The sequence below is a fragment of the Mycteria americana genome, chromosome 1 (assembly GCF_035582795.1).
Source record: "Mycteria americana isolate JAX WOST 10 ecotype Jacksonville Zoo and Gardens chromosome 1, USCA_MyAme_1.0, whole genome shotgun sequence".
NCBI classification, from domain to species: Eukaryota; Metazoa; Chordata; class Aves; order Ciconiiformes; family Ciconiidae; genus Mycteria; species Mycteria americana.
Window position 1 is genome coordinate 154,392,495 of NC_134365.1, and position 13,959 is coordinate 154,406,453.

Consider the following 13,959-nt stretch of genomic DNA (forward strand, 5'->3'; position numbering starts at 1 on the left):
GTTTCCTGATAGGATGAAGCTATGAACAGTTTTTACCGCTTTCCTTACGTCTTATTGTGGCAGCTCCTGGAATGGTCAAACTGTCTTTATTCTTGGCACAAAGAGACCCGGGAGTGCATGTGTGTGCTGAACACATGCTTCAAATAACATGTGAAGTTGATTTTTAGCCTAAAAATGTCATTAACTATGCCAAAACCAGATGCTTAAGTCTCAAATCCCCTAACATTTTGTTAGGTGTTAGAGCTGAACATTGACAAAACCAAGTTCAAAAGACTAGAAGACTGATGTACTACATCAGTACAAGCAAATTAAAAACAAAAATCAGAAAACGGGAGATAGTTGGAATTCATTTGAGGATCTCCATCTTTTCCAGGTTTTCTCTAGAACACACAGGATTCTTGAAGGCTCACCCCTTTGTGTTTAGTCTGTCCTGTAGAAGAAATTACATACAAGTCCTTGTTTTTGCTTACTTTGTTCCTTTACAAAGTAGACCAGCCATTGTTTATTTTATGTTCTGCTGCACCATTTTTGGGTGTGATACTGGTGTTATTTCAATCTGACAAAAGCAAGGGCTGCTGCCAAAGGGATTGTCCTGCTTTTGCCTTGTCTGTAACAACACTTTCCTTCTGCCTTCCGTCTTCCAGGACTACCAGACATGTGGCTGCATGCTGAGATGGATCAGGGAGCTCACCCTGTTGAAAGCTACTCATTTAAGTTGTCGTTGCTTTTTTGCTTTCCAGTCATATCTGTTCCATCGTCCCATTTACTGCATAGCCACATGAACATCCGTGCTGATACAGGGCAGAAAGTGGGGCAATGGGAAAGGAGGGCATGTGGCATCTCATGCTCACTGCAGGAAAACATGACCGGGGCAGCAACCCTCTCCCACAGATACTCTGCAGGCAATGCTGCCATTGAACTGTGCCCTAAGCCATCAGGTCAAAATGATGAGGTGTGGAACATGGGGCTTTGTGCAAGCAACATCCTCTACCTCCTGGTTGTCCCTCAATTTATCTAATTATTTTATTAAGTTATAATTTTATGACCAAGCAGCACTAGGTACTCCATAAAAGAAGTTAATAATATTAGCCTTGGCTTAAGTAAGGCTGGAGGGTATGTCCTGCTCTAAATCTGACTTTGAAGTCTTCCAATCTGTTTAGACACAATTGAATCAAATTGACAGGAAATTTCATGAGAGAGGTTTCCATAATAGAATTTTTCCGTAACAGAACTTTTCTGGAAACCTTGGGAGAAAGCAGGAGAGGCACCAGAGCATTCAGGCAGTGGTGGAGTCATGCTGGAGGTATTCTCCTCTTGCCCTGTGGCTAAGGGGAGGGCACTGAGGGAAGAGGCAGCTCTGCTTTGTGTTACTGTTTCTTGAGAAGGAAGCAACCTTGCAGAAGGCGGGAGAGCACTCCTGGTTCAAGCCCTGGCCACCTTGCTGTTGGTGGGGAAAGTAAAGCTCACTGGCATGTTTCTTGATGGTCATCTCCTTGATCCTTTTTCTCTGATCTGCTTCTATGTCAGCAGCAGAGTAAGGAATTTACAGGCATGTTTTCCTCATATCCTTTTTCTTTTATTTTCCTAGCCTGGGAGGAAGGACTGTGTGTCTTCCCTTTGAGGGCAGAAATAATGCTCTCAACATCTTCTCTGCTTGCTCCAGCCTAATACTTAGAGAGGCATGCTCATTCCCAGTCAAAGCCTTTTCCTTCCATAGGTGCATTGCTCAGGAGAGAGAAGTGTGGTTGTATTGATTTGGTGGCCTGTTTTTCCTCTCACTCAATGTATGATTTATTGGGGTGGAAGGAGAGCTATAGAGATACACCACCTAGAGGTGGTACAACCTAGGTTTTATTGTACAGAGGTCCCTGGTGGCACAAGAGCACTCCCAAGGGCTGAGTTTAAGGTCATAGTAAAGGCAGCTCCACATCAATCCAGCCACACATCAGTCTGCTTTTGCATAGAGCAACTTTCACTCAACGCATACCTGAGGTTTGGTGCAGTACACGGTCGGAGTGGTGCATGTTACTATTCCCATTTGGTCATTGGTTAAATGTGCATTCATGGCAAGTAATAAAGACATTGTTGATGGGAATCACATCCTGGCTCCATTCATCCATGTGGCTGTCAGTCCTACCTAGTCTTTGGGCAACCCCATTGCTGAGCATTGACAAAGATCAAATTCTCCTCATCTCGTATCCTGGTTATGGCTACATCCTTTTTTGCATTCTTAACAAATGCAGACCTGCCTCATGCACAACCATCCACAGTGCTCATCGGCTGCCACTTCTTTCTTTCTCTCTGAAGCCCTTTTCTACCCTGTAGAGCACATACAACTTGCCCTTACTTGCAAACTTGTGATTACTCATTTCTCTCTCTCCCTGTCATCTTTCTACTGAAAGATCAATCTCTGTCTTTGATCAGCCAGCGATGCCAATCACTTTGTCAGTTTTTTCAAATTCTCATTTTCTTCCATAGTGCTCTGTTCTTCACTGTTGTGACAAATGCTTCAAAAACATCTGGACAGCTGCATCAGCATTGCTCCTCCAGACTCCTCTCTAAAATAGTTCTCGGCTGTAATGCCTACAGAAGATTTATGGTGTGCAAAATCCTCTGTCCATCTTGCTGATAGGACTGTCTCATTGTATATCTTGTCTATATCTATATATTGCCTCTTGTCCTCATCTTAAATTGTACTTTCTTTGGGCCAAGAGCTGTCTTCTTGCTCTATGTCTACGTAGTACTTCTCACAATGGAGTTCTGATGCATGGTAGGAGTTCTTCAGCATTTAGTGACAAGAATAATAAAAGTATTATTAACAAATGTCTCTGTGTGACTGCATCACATGGTGTGGTCATAGTTTGCAAAAATTCAGTTTCCTCAGGACAACTTGTCTCTCTGCCTACAGAATGTAGGTGCAACCCAGGGCAGTCCATTTTCAGAAAGGAATGTGTTAGGAAAATATTTGAGCTTGAGTAATTCCACAAACAGGAAAAAAAAACCAACAGTTTTCTGCAGTTTCAGAAAGATTTCCTACTGTGCAGATTTTTTGCTAGCCCATTAATTTTGCCATCTCGGAACTCAAACAGCATGGCCTAGAGCAGTGGTTTTCCAAATTCCTTCCAGTTGTAGCATACTAACATAAACAGCATTTGCATATGGATGTCATAAAAGTGACTAATGCCGGCAGTCATCATACTTTATTGCAGTAATGTGACACATGTGCCTGCGCATCCTAAGAGATCTGCTCAGAGCTCATTGGCGCTGAAGAAATGGCACACCTCTTATCTAGCAGTGACACCCACAGCAGAGCAGGCTTTGACAGAAGCCAGAGCATGAATCCAGCTTTACTTGAGCATACGAGAGGGAAGGGTACTAGCTGCTCCGCTGCATGACTCAACAATGCTGGGTACGTGTCCTTTACCCTAAACCAGAAATCAAACTCGGGAAGTTGAACAAATAGCATTTTCTAGTTTGATAGCCAGAAAGTTCAATGAACTCCTTGACTGCAGCTGTTGGCAAGTCAGTGGAGAGACGTCTGACTCTGACCTCGGCCTTGTACCCAATCATATTTTAACATCTTGGATCTCCGAAGAAGGCTGAAAATGGTTCCTCTAGGCGAGGGGCAGTCAGTCATGCCGTGAGCGAGAGGCTGAATGCTGCCGTTTTCAGTCAAGAATTTGCGGAGTCGAGGGAATTTGTCACAGTTTGGCCTTGTCAGATTTTTCTTCCACAAGATGAGGGGGGAGGGTTGTGAACCCAATTACATCATCATATAGCACAGAAAACACATTTTCATGTCTTACAGACTGGCTTTCAGAGCCTCCAGTTACTGGTCAGGCTTCCTACACTACTGAGATGTGTATGATTATGCCATGTGCAGCAGCCACTGCTTCCTAATGCTGTCCCAATCTGTTGTCCACCTTTTAGCAAATATGACAGAAGTATAAAGGTCTCCAAGGTAAGACAACCTCCTGTAAAAATTATTTTAAAATAACTGGTCACTGCATAGAGTGAAGAAGGATGCAAAGTAGTGCTCCCACTGAGGGAAAAAGAGAGCTGTGCTGTTGTACCAGGCATCAGCACGTCTGTGTGGGCAGGAGGCACTTTAAATGCACAGGTAATTTCAAGCAGAATTTACACTGTAGTAGCCACAGGATAGGGCAACTATGAGACACAAACCCAGGCTGGCAAGTTATGTCTCTCTCAGAACAACTCCTTTTCTTTCGTCCATGTGCATAGGTAAGAAGGCCTGTCTCCCTGTCACACAGACGATCCGTGCATCCTGGTGTGCTGCTGCCTGTGCCAAACACGGGTAGTTCATCTCCCATTTCAGAGAAACATCTCAGAACTGTCCCTCTAGGGAATTATCAGGCGCTTGGGTGAAACAGCAGGACACCATGTCCTGACCCATATTTTCACCCTGACTGGCACATAGCGAACACAAAGCCTGGACACAGCTCTCCGATGATGCAGTGGCTTTCATGACTGGTGGCTGACATCCTTTGATGTTGGCTGCTCCCAGTGAAACACACAGTGTGACCCCGGAGCTGGTGCTGCAACTCTCCACCACAACCAGCAGCCTTGCTTTGTAGCCAGTTGTAGAAGGAGCTCCATGCACACACTATCTAATTATATAACCCCATGGGACGTTATTCTTCTGCAGATACCCTGTACCATATCCAGCAGTCCTTTTCTGTCTTGTATCTGGGAAGCAGGAGCCAGAAGAGTTTGTAGTCAAAAATGTCTCTTTCCTATATATAGTACACACAGGGCACGGGCTGTTCATCACAACCCTTTAGCGCTAATGTCTGCTAGAAGTGTGTATACCTTGGCTCCTTTTACAAGCAATTGAACCAAAACATTTTCTTGGCATTTGCTTTCATTCTTCATTTCACTGCTTTATCAGAGAGAGAGACAGCAGTACATTTATTTGTGTACGATTCCCCACAGGTAATCTTCAGTTGCAGCACATAAAACTTAATTTTCCCCAATTGCATGAGATTTCTTATTCTACACAAAGTTGTAAATCACTGCAACAAAGACTCCTTGCTTGCTCAGTGTAGGCAAAGCCTTGCAGTACTTGAAAAATGACTTTGGCTTTCCCATGTGCTCCTTGTGCTATGATTCCAAGAGCTTCCAAGAGCTTCACAGATTTATCCAACTTCATGCTTTCTGCAGATAGCATTGATGATGTGAGGTGCATGTAACCCTTTTTCTCATTGTCCACTGGAACACTTTTGTTACCAAATTCAGAAAGGACTTCAGCAAACAGCTATATTTTGTTTCTTTCATCCCTATCCTTTATCACATTAAGTTGGAAGCAAGTGTTTTCCTTAAAAAAAGACATGGTATTGTTGCTTCCTTCACACAACCCTGAACATTACAAAACCAGTATTTTTAAGAACAATATTTCCAGGAACAAACCTCAGAGAATGAGCAAAAGGGCATGATGTCGTGTCTGGTAGCATGTGTGCACAGTGCAGCTATCAAGAAGACAAGGGTCCACACAACAACAGGAGCATGGTATTGCCTGGTTCACAATCTCATTTATAATTACTTGGGGTCACACACTTGTAGTTGGGAAGCCATTTGTTTTCAGACTCCCAGGCTTGATGTGTGCATTGACTCTGAAGAAATCCTCTGCCTTAGTTGGTGGTATTTGACTTGTCAATTTTCAGTTAATTCAAAACTTTATGGGTATTGTTGATTACCCAAGTAAACAGTAGCACCAGGAGCCTTGTGGAACATTAAGAAAGGAGGTAGAAAGTTGCCAGAAAACTCTGAAAACACGAAACTTGGCTCTTTTTAAGGCACATAAGCTCTGCAGGTATTGCTTAGAGATCACTTGTGATCCACACAGCTTTGCTCCAGGAACTGCAGTATCTTTCCTAGCCCATGATGAAGTTTTGAGGTACAGCTGGCTCAAAGTGAAAGTTTCTGCAAGTGACGGGCTTTCTAGATTTCAGCACAAAACTACTTCAGAGGGCTTGCCTTCTTTGCAGTAACTGGCAGCAATGGTAAAGGGCTCATACAGCTGCCAGGCATCAGTGAGGCATGAGGACTACATCTGAACTGCTTCTGAAAGCCTCCTGAGTCCATCTTGGTCTCCTGTCCAGGCTGCTGCCTGGCGTAAGGCTGCTTACACTTCTCCTGCCAGCACCAGCATCTTCTGTCATTGTGCAGGTGGGCACCTGGACTCAGAGAGAGAGTCATAAAGGATTTCCATCTAACAAGAACAAGAGTGAGGAAGACTCAGCATAGCCAGAAAGCTGGTGGCTTTCTACTAGGAAAGAGGCAGTGTTGTTTTGGGTCTCTCATGGCTGTTCCTCAATGCAGGGACTTTAAGCCAGGAGCCCAGGTACCCAGGTGAACTCCCAAACCACTGTAGCCTTGGTCATTTCTGTGTCTTAGCTGAAAAACGTCGTCTGAGAAATGGTTTCCTGATGGACATCTTGTCAAAACCAGCATGTTCCTGGGAAGTACTTTAGTTCCTATGAGTTTACGTTTTTGATGAAAAAACTAGTTTTGTCAGTAAACTCCTCACAAGCTCCAACAGGGACTCTTCTGGTACTGAAATTGGTGCCAGATGGGCACCAGTCCTTCCACCGTTGAAGGCAGCTGGAGTTTTGCCACTGACTTCAAAGGAATTAGGATCAAGCCTATGAATTCATGACTGCACTTTTTATTTAGCTTTCTGAATAATTTATAAGTAAAAATAGGCTGGATTCTCCCACTGTTTCTGATGTTGAGTAAAGCTGTATTTGGTTACATTTCTTGCTTTCAAATGAGCTTTGGTGCAGTCATGAGCATCTCATTATGAAAAAGGGTGTCCACAGAGGACAGATAGGAAGAAAAGAGGAAGAAATCCTCAGGCACATTGAAGATGCACAACAGATCTGAGATTCAGAGATGACAGATCAGAGTAAGATAGTCCTCATACTTGGAGCTGAAGGCTAGATAGCTAGAATTGTTTCAGGGAGTGAAGAGGGATGCAGAAAGCATACTTTTTGGTAAGTTAATCTATTTTTAATGCCATTGCATTTATTTTTATTTTCTTCTCAGCAATTTGGACATTAGTTTCCATAAGGTTACCCACTGCGCTTTGCTCCTGAGCAGACTTTGCAGCAGACTGCACATTTTTCTGGGACTCACCAAGCCATGTGTTTGTTCTCCATCACTGCGAACCATTTTCCGTCTTAAAACTGTTTGGAAAAAAGGGAAAGAAAAAAAAATTCCCCGTTCACCACCCAAGGCTTAGTGTTTACTTCTGCTGCACGCATCATTTATTTTCATTCTGCAAGATCATGATGACACGCTCGTCCAAGCACATGCTGTTCTAATATGCTACATTCCTTCGGCCTCTCAGTGCGTTAGAAGTGGCATTGCTGCTAAATGAGAAAGATCTTGTAAGACAGGGAAATAGATTGCTAAGTACTGCTGCCTTTCAGGGAACCATGTTGCAGACAAAAATGATTGGCTTGCTTTTTCCGGACTGTACATAATTGTGTATATGTATGACCCTTATTAGGAAGGCTAGCTGCTGCATGGTTTTAGGGACTTCCTTTCTTGAGAACATGCTAACATATTTAGCAGCCTTTTGGAAAAGAGAATGAGATGTATGCCTCAGCCTATGACTGGAGGAACAGGACACTTGAAGTTTGAGATGTGTCCTAGCAAAGTATTTCTGCAGCTATCGCTCCACATGAATATGTTCAAGCAAGCGCATGTACTGCGCTTCTTGTGTTTCCGGGGTGCATGGAATACCTCTGCTCTCAATTACAATGTGAGATTTCAGAAATCTATCTTACATGATGGATAAACCACTTGCAGAAAATCTGTTCCACATTTGCTTGTCCCTCCCTGGCAATAAATTAGAAAAGGCAATAGCGGATTGTTAGAGATTAACAGAAAAACGTTAAGTAATGCTTTGTTTTAGCCATAATTTTTTCTCTTAAACTGTGCTTTACTAATAATTCTTCATTAGAAGAGGATGCCTAAATAAATAATTGAGAAAGGATTTTGTAGCTTCTGTCCAATGAATTTAAACTGTCCATGGAGAACTTGGGAGGCTTTCTCTAAACATTTTAAAATCTGAATTTACAAAACATATACAAGATGAAAATTATAGATGCATTCAATATGATTTGGTTGAAGAGCCTTTGGCACAACTTTGTCTGCTGATATCCCATTAGTAAGCCCTCAGAACTGCTGCGCATCCACTGTACTAACTTACCCAATGAACATTTAAAGTATTAGGTGAAGTATATTACGTACTTTCTCCTAACGCCCACTTGAGTCAAAGGGTGTTTTTGCTACTTGTCTAACAGTAGACGAAAGGTTGTATCCTGCATTTGCCAGTAGGGATAACAGTAAGGAAAAGCTGCTTTAGCTTTCTGAAACACTGCTTTTCAGGGATGAAAATGCTTTCACAGATGCAGTCCTCTCAGGGACCTAGCAGAGACAGGAGACTTTTGTATAGTTATGCCCTTACTTACTTAATAACCTCACTGTTCTTCAGAACATAAATTATAATACTAGCAAAACTAATTTAATGAGGGCATAAGAACTTAATATTTCCTGAAAGTAACTACTCTGAAGTGAAAATGCAGTAATAAATTTAGACTGTTTATTTTAATCACAAAATCAGCTATGGAACTCCAAGTTGCCAAAGTTTCTGCAAGGCATAAAATAGGGATGTGCATGATCTTCTCAATATTTATGAACTGTAAAGTATAAAAAGTATAGTCCCTAGGTGAAAATATTTTCAGTCTTTCAGGCAGACATTGTGAAGAAGTTTTATTAATAATTTTAATTTTCCTTTCTGCTCTGCTCAGTGGTTCCTTTCCAAAACCTTGAACATGATATTTTTTCTTACCAATTTGTTCTTTTTCATTAGGTATGCATTGATTTGTGGGGTTTTGTAACTTTTCACCTTTAAAAGGGGCCCAAAGTAACATTTCTGATCTTATACCTGTATTTGAACAGCACCATCCTTTAGATAATACTTTCCATAAAGACAGAAAAAAGGCTTATGTAGCAAGTAAAGCATTGTTTTCCTGAAAGTCTTAATAAACTGTACTTGCAGGTTCAAATTGGCTCCAGTTTAACAAAATACTTAAGCACGTGTGTAACACTGAGAATTTAAGCAATCCTTCCTTATTCAGGAAAGAATGGCATTTTAGTCCCATTAGTGACACTGCAGTCTGTGCATAGTATCAAGTACATGCTGAAGTATGTTGCTAAACCAGAAACAGAGCGAGGTCCTCTGTTTGGTAGGTCAGATAGATACCAGTCAGAAATGAATCCATTACCCAGACCTAAATGAGTAGAAAGCTAAGAGGATTCAATAGCAGAATAAGGCTGTCATCCGTCTTACAGAAGACAGCACCATCAGTGAACTGCAACAACCCAGGAGCTGCTGTGGTGACCACTGTGTATCAAGGTGTCCTTTGGAGGTCTAAACTGGGCTAGAACAATTTTGCCTCTATCATGGATTAGTAAATGCACTGGCGTATTTGTCAGGGGAGATGAAGTAAAGGTTAATTATTTAAATCTGACCTGAATTTCCCATGCTTCTATCTTGTTCCACAATAATAAGTTCCGCAGTAATGATTTGTTATTCGGACTAAAACTAGAATTAATTATGACCCACACTGGACAAGAAGTAGCTTTTTCCTCACCCTTCATCCCAGCTGGGGTGTGTAAGTAGGTGCGTAACACTGCCCATTGAAAATATAGTTCATTGAATCACATTGGGATATAAAGGGCATATTTAGTCCCATGTATGGGTAGCCAGTGCAGGTGACAGGTTCTCTCCTGTATCCCCTCACCCTTAACAGAAAAATATGTTCAAACTATTTACAGGTAGTCCCTTTTAAACACACAAGTATCAGGAACTGGGGTGAACTGGGGTGTGTGTATGTGTGAGTGGGGTGTGTGTATGTGTGAGTGTGAGTGTGTACAAGCATGTGAGAGAGAGAGAGAGAGAGAGAGAGAGAGAGAGAGAGAGAGAGAGAGAGAGAGAGAGAGAGAGAAGGTCACCAAAATGCATTCTGCAGAAAAAATGAGGTTTATCTAGAGACTAATAAAATAATTTTGGCAGTAAAGAAGTCCTGAGTGAGGTAGCTTAATGTTTGTACCTTTGTCACCCATATGGTAAAGTCTCAAAGTAGAATATCTAAAACAGTCATATCTAAAAGCCAGAAGAAGAAAAAAACCCCTCTCCCTTAGTTCATGTTGCATGGGCTGTCTGGCTGGAGGCCAAAGTCATGACAGCTTGCATTGTGGCAGGGAGAGCAGCGTGGCTCCCTGATCAAAGTCAGCAAATTTTTAATGAACGGAGCTTGATTACTGCTCCCTTTGTGGGAAAAGGTTGTTTGGAGGTGAACAAGGCTCTGTGCACAAAGATATTCCACATGCGCCCTCCTTCAGTCTCAAAAGCAGACAAGCTGGAGCTGTCTCCAGTACAGTTCCTCGCAGCTGGGGAATGCCTTCCTGAGAAATAGGCACAGTAGCTCTATGAACTGGGGCTGGTGCATCCTTATCTCAGTGTGCAGCACCCACTGTCAGTAGTCACTGAGACCCTGTGAACAGTTTTACTGTACTGTTTCATGCCATCTCTTGCATGGTAGCATCCCTCAGTTATTCTAATGCTTGCCCTCGCAAGGTTTTGCATTCCCAAACCCAGGATTGCAGGGCTGCTGGGAATGTTTGACTGGTTTGGCTTTCAAATCCAAGCTTTATTCCTCTAAATCATATATCAAGTTTTCTAGGACATCCCGTTGTTACAGAATGGATTTGGAGTAAAACCAGTGCCGCTGCAATCTCAAGGGCATTTTACAGTTTGGGATTAGCAGGACCAGAATTTCAAACATAGGTTCTTTCTAGAGGAGGGATTGAAAATGAGCAAGAAATCTGAGTTCTGGTTTAAGGGGTTGTCGTGAGAGCGACAGCCTTACAGAAATGTCAAATTCCTGAGACTGACTGTAGGTCAGAACTTTCCATTAAGCTTCTCCTCTGGAAGCAGATCTGCCTGAAGATCAGACAACAGACACCAGAAAGCAATGCTTGTTTACATACTCAGAGTTTAAAATAAGAAATTTGCAAACATGTTTATGTTTTAGAAAGGCTTTCTAAAAGTTCTTTGTGAAGAGGCAGCACCATTTACTTTTACAAAGTAGTAAGCAGAACCTTTTCTCTGCTATTCATAGCCTATTTGGGAAGTATTTTCCAGCATCCATGGGCAAAGCTGTTTAAAAGCGGTTTGCTACAAAAATAAAGTGGTAAAGCTATAAACCATTTTTTATCTTGGCAGACCAAAATAATTTTTTCCCAGTATTTCAGGAAGACTCTGACATTCCCAAAAGTTCATTAGCTTCACTGTTTTGGGGAGGGGTTTTCTTTTTGCCTTTAATCTACTGATATCAAGAATGACTTTGTTTATATCAATACAGGGCTATTTTTTATCACTCCATGTTTAGATGCCAGCTCTCTTATTGACCTTTTTAACTAGGTTTTGCTTTGAAAAGAAGTAATGGATCTTGTTGTTTTAAAAAGAACAGCTTCAGTGTGATTCCAGCCAGTGGGATTTATAATCTAATTCTTACAAGAGAAATCAGACTTTTGATATTAAGAGCTGGAGCACTTCATTGTCCATATGGAGCATTGTTGTAAAATCAGGAAGTTCTAAATTCTTTTTTTTTTTTACTCTATATTGTCTTATGTCAAAGTGTTAAAATATGTTCTTTTCCTGCTTGCTTTTGACTAGCAAAGTATTTCCCCACCCTCTGCTGTAGAAAAGAATCACGCATATTTGACGTATTTCTCCTTTTCTCCGTAATATTTCACGTAATTCAGATAGACTATCTCCATCAATTGGGTAAGCGGAGCTGTAACACCTACTTAAGGGAGGGGAACCGTCTGGTTTCCTTGCAACTTGGAGCCTGCTGGCAAATATTAGGTTGTACCAATTTAGAGCATGATGAAGTGGGAAATAATGGACATTCTTGAAGAATCTGAAATGGGATCAGCTGTTATTGGCAAAAATTGGCAGGTGCAGTGCACTATGCTGGCTGTAAGCATGGTCTCAAGTTGGAGAGTACAGCTGGGAAAATGGCCTGCTAATTGAATGGTTGCAGGACTCCCAGCAGCTCTGACAGTTGTGGAGCATCATTAATTGGAGGCTCTTGGTTGACTTGGTGGAAGCTGTCACAGAACGAAGGATCCTGCAAGTTGATCCTAAATTTCTAGCTGTTAGTGGGTTTATTGTCTGTTAGTCAGAATGAGTCCTCGTGGAAGTGCTCAGAAGTGCTTTCAAACTTAGGAGGACTGCCATAAGGCTGGCAATATCTATTTCTTATTTATATTTACAGCATGGTGACAGTGGTTAGGAGTTATAAAAGCTACTCAACTACTCATTTGTTTAACTGCACACTTCTATTGTTATCTTTCCCATCCCTCTCTTTTTCCCTTTTATTTTCACTTGTATAAGGTTTCTAAATTGGCTTGGCTTGGAGCACAACTATTCTTTTTTTCATTTAGAGCCTGAGAAGACCTTGTCCTCGACTGAGTTTCTTGGATGCTGCTGTAATTCATACAGTGGTTATAGAAATAAAAATAGCCTGGTTTTGCTCCAGAATAGTATTACTTGCACCTCTGGTTTATATGGGTCTCAGAATAGCAGCATATGCAAAAGGACGTGTACGTTAGCTGTGGCCCCCTTTTTCATATGTTGTTTTTATTCATTAAATGCAAACATTTTGCGGTGCATCCTAGTTCAATATAAAGGTCTGTTGCCAAAATGTGGCACTTTCCCTCAGCTGTTAGCACCCCGCGAGGGAAGATCTCTTGGCAATGAGTGCTGTGCAGAAAGCACTGCTGACTTCAGAGTGCACTTTGTATCATCAGTGACTGTAGCACCCCTCTGGGCCTAAAAACTCTCCAGCTATGTCAGGCATAGCTTTCCTGTATGAGTTATGGCGACTAGGAGGTAAGAGGCTTCAGCGACAGGGTTGTCCCACCCAGCTTGCCTTTGGCATGTATAGGCATGAGGTTGTCTGTGAGTGTGGATTGAATGAGGAACAGCGGGCCGAAAACTAGCCTGAAACTAGCCTGGTGCTCTGCTGTCCCTGTGGGCTGTAAGCCAAGTTTTAAACCCTTCCGGAGGACTGGTGAGACCAGTTTTTCAAGTTGGATGCTGAGCAAGTCTTCCAGTGGCCATCATGCTCCTCCTCGGTTGAAGTGATACAGCTGGAAAAAATGCCTTCAGTTTGCGCCTGTGTTTGGATAACCTGTGTCAGGTGGGAGGCAGGGAGATGAAATTGGAAGGATTTGGAAGCTGTACCCCTGGATTGAAACGCGTACCCCTGGCCTGAAACCTTGTGTGGCAAACGTCAAGCATAGGCCTATGATGAACCTGGAAATAGCAAGGCATTGATGGAGAGGCTCCTGCCTCCTTCCCCCAACTCTGCCTCCACAGCCTGGGACATGTTCCCATTCCCAAAAACGTTCTCTTTTTTTCAGGAACGCCTTTTTTTAAATGTCGTAGCTTGATGTGCACCAATTTGCAGTGCCTAACTCTCCTGGATGCTTACTCTGCCTCTCTTTTGATTTTCCTGGCATTAAGAAGTAGATGGAAATAACTCACCCAGCTTCAGAAAATTAAACAAATTGGGCATCACCCTGGACCTGGACAGTAACACTTGCCTTGGGCCAGGTTTTGGGAAACAAAATGTGCTAGTGTGCCTCCTGGGGACCTGCCTGGCCGACTGAGAGATGGCGGACAGATGATGAAACCAGGCTGGTTTTGGGACCTGTCTCGAGCACCCCCTTTGCCAGGGCAGATCCTCCCTGCAGCAAGCCCTGCAGGCATGCACAGCACTCTAGACCCACCTCCGCTCCGGGGGGCAGCTGCCACATTTCGGTGCTCAGCGTGATCCCCTTGCTGGGGCTGCGGCT

The 13,959-nt window shown here is 42.6% G+C and overlaps 1 protein-coding gene across 2 annotated transcripts in view; it reads left to right on the forward strand.

Annotated features, from left to right (window-relative positions):
- Positions 1-13,959, forward strand: part of SH3RF3 (SH3 domain containing ring finger 3) — a 256,892-nt gene that overhangs the window by 180,184 nt on the left and 62,749 nt on the right. The window lies entirely within an intron of this gene.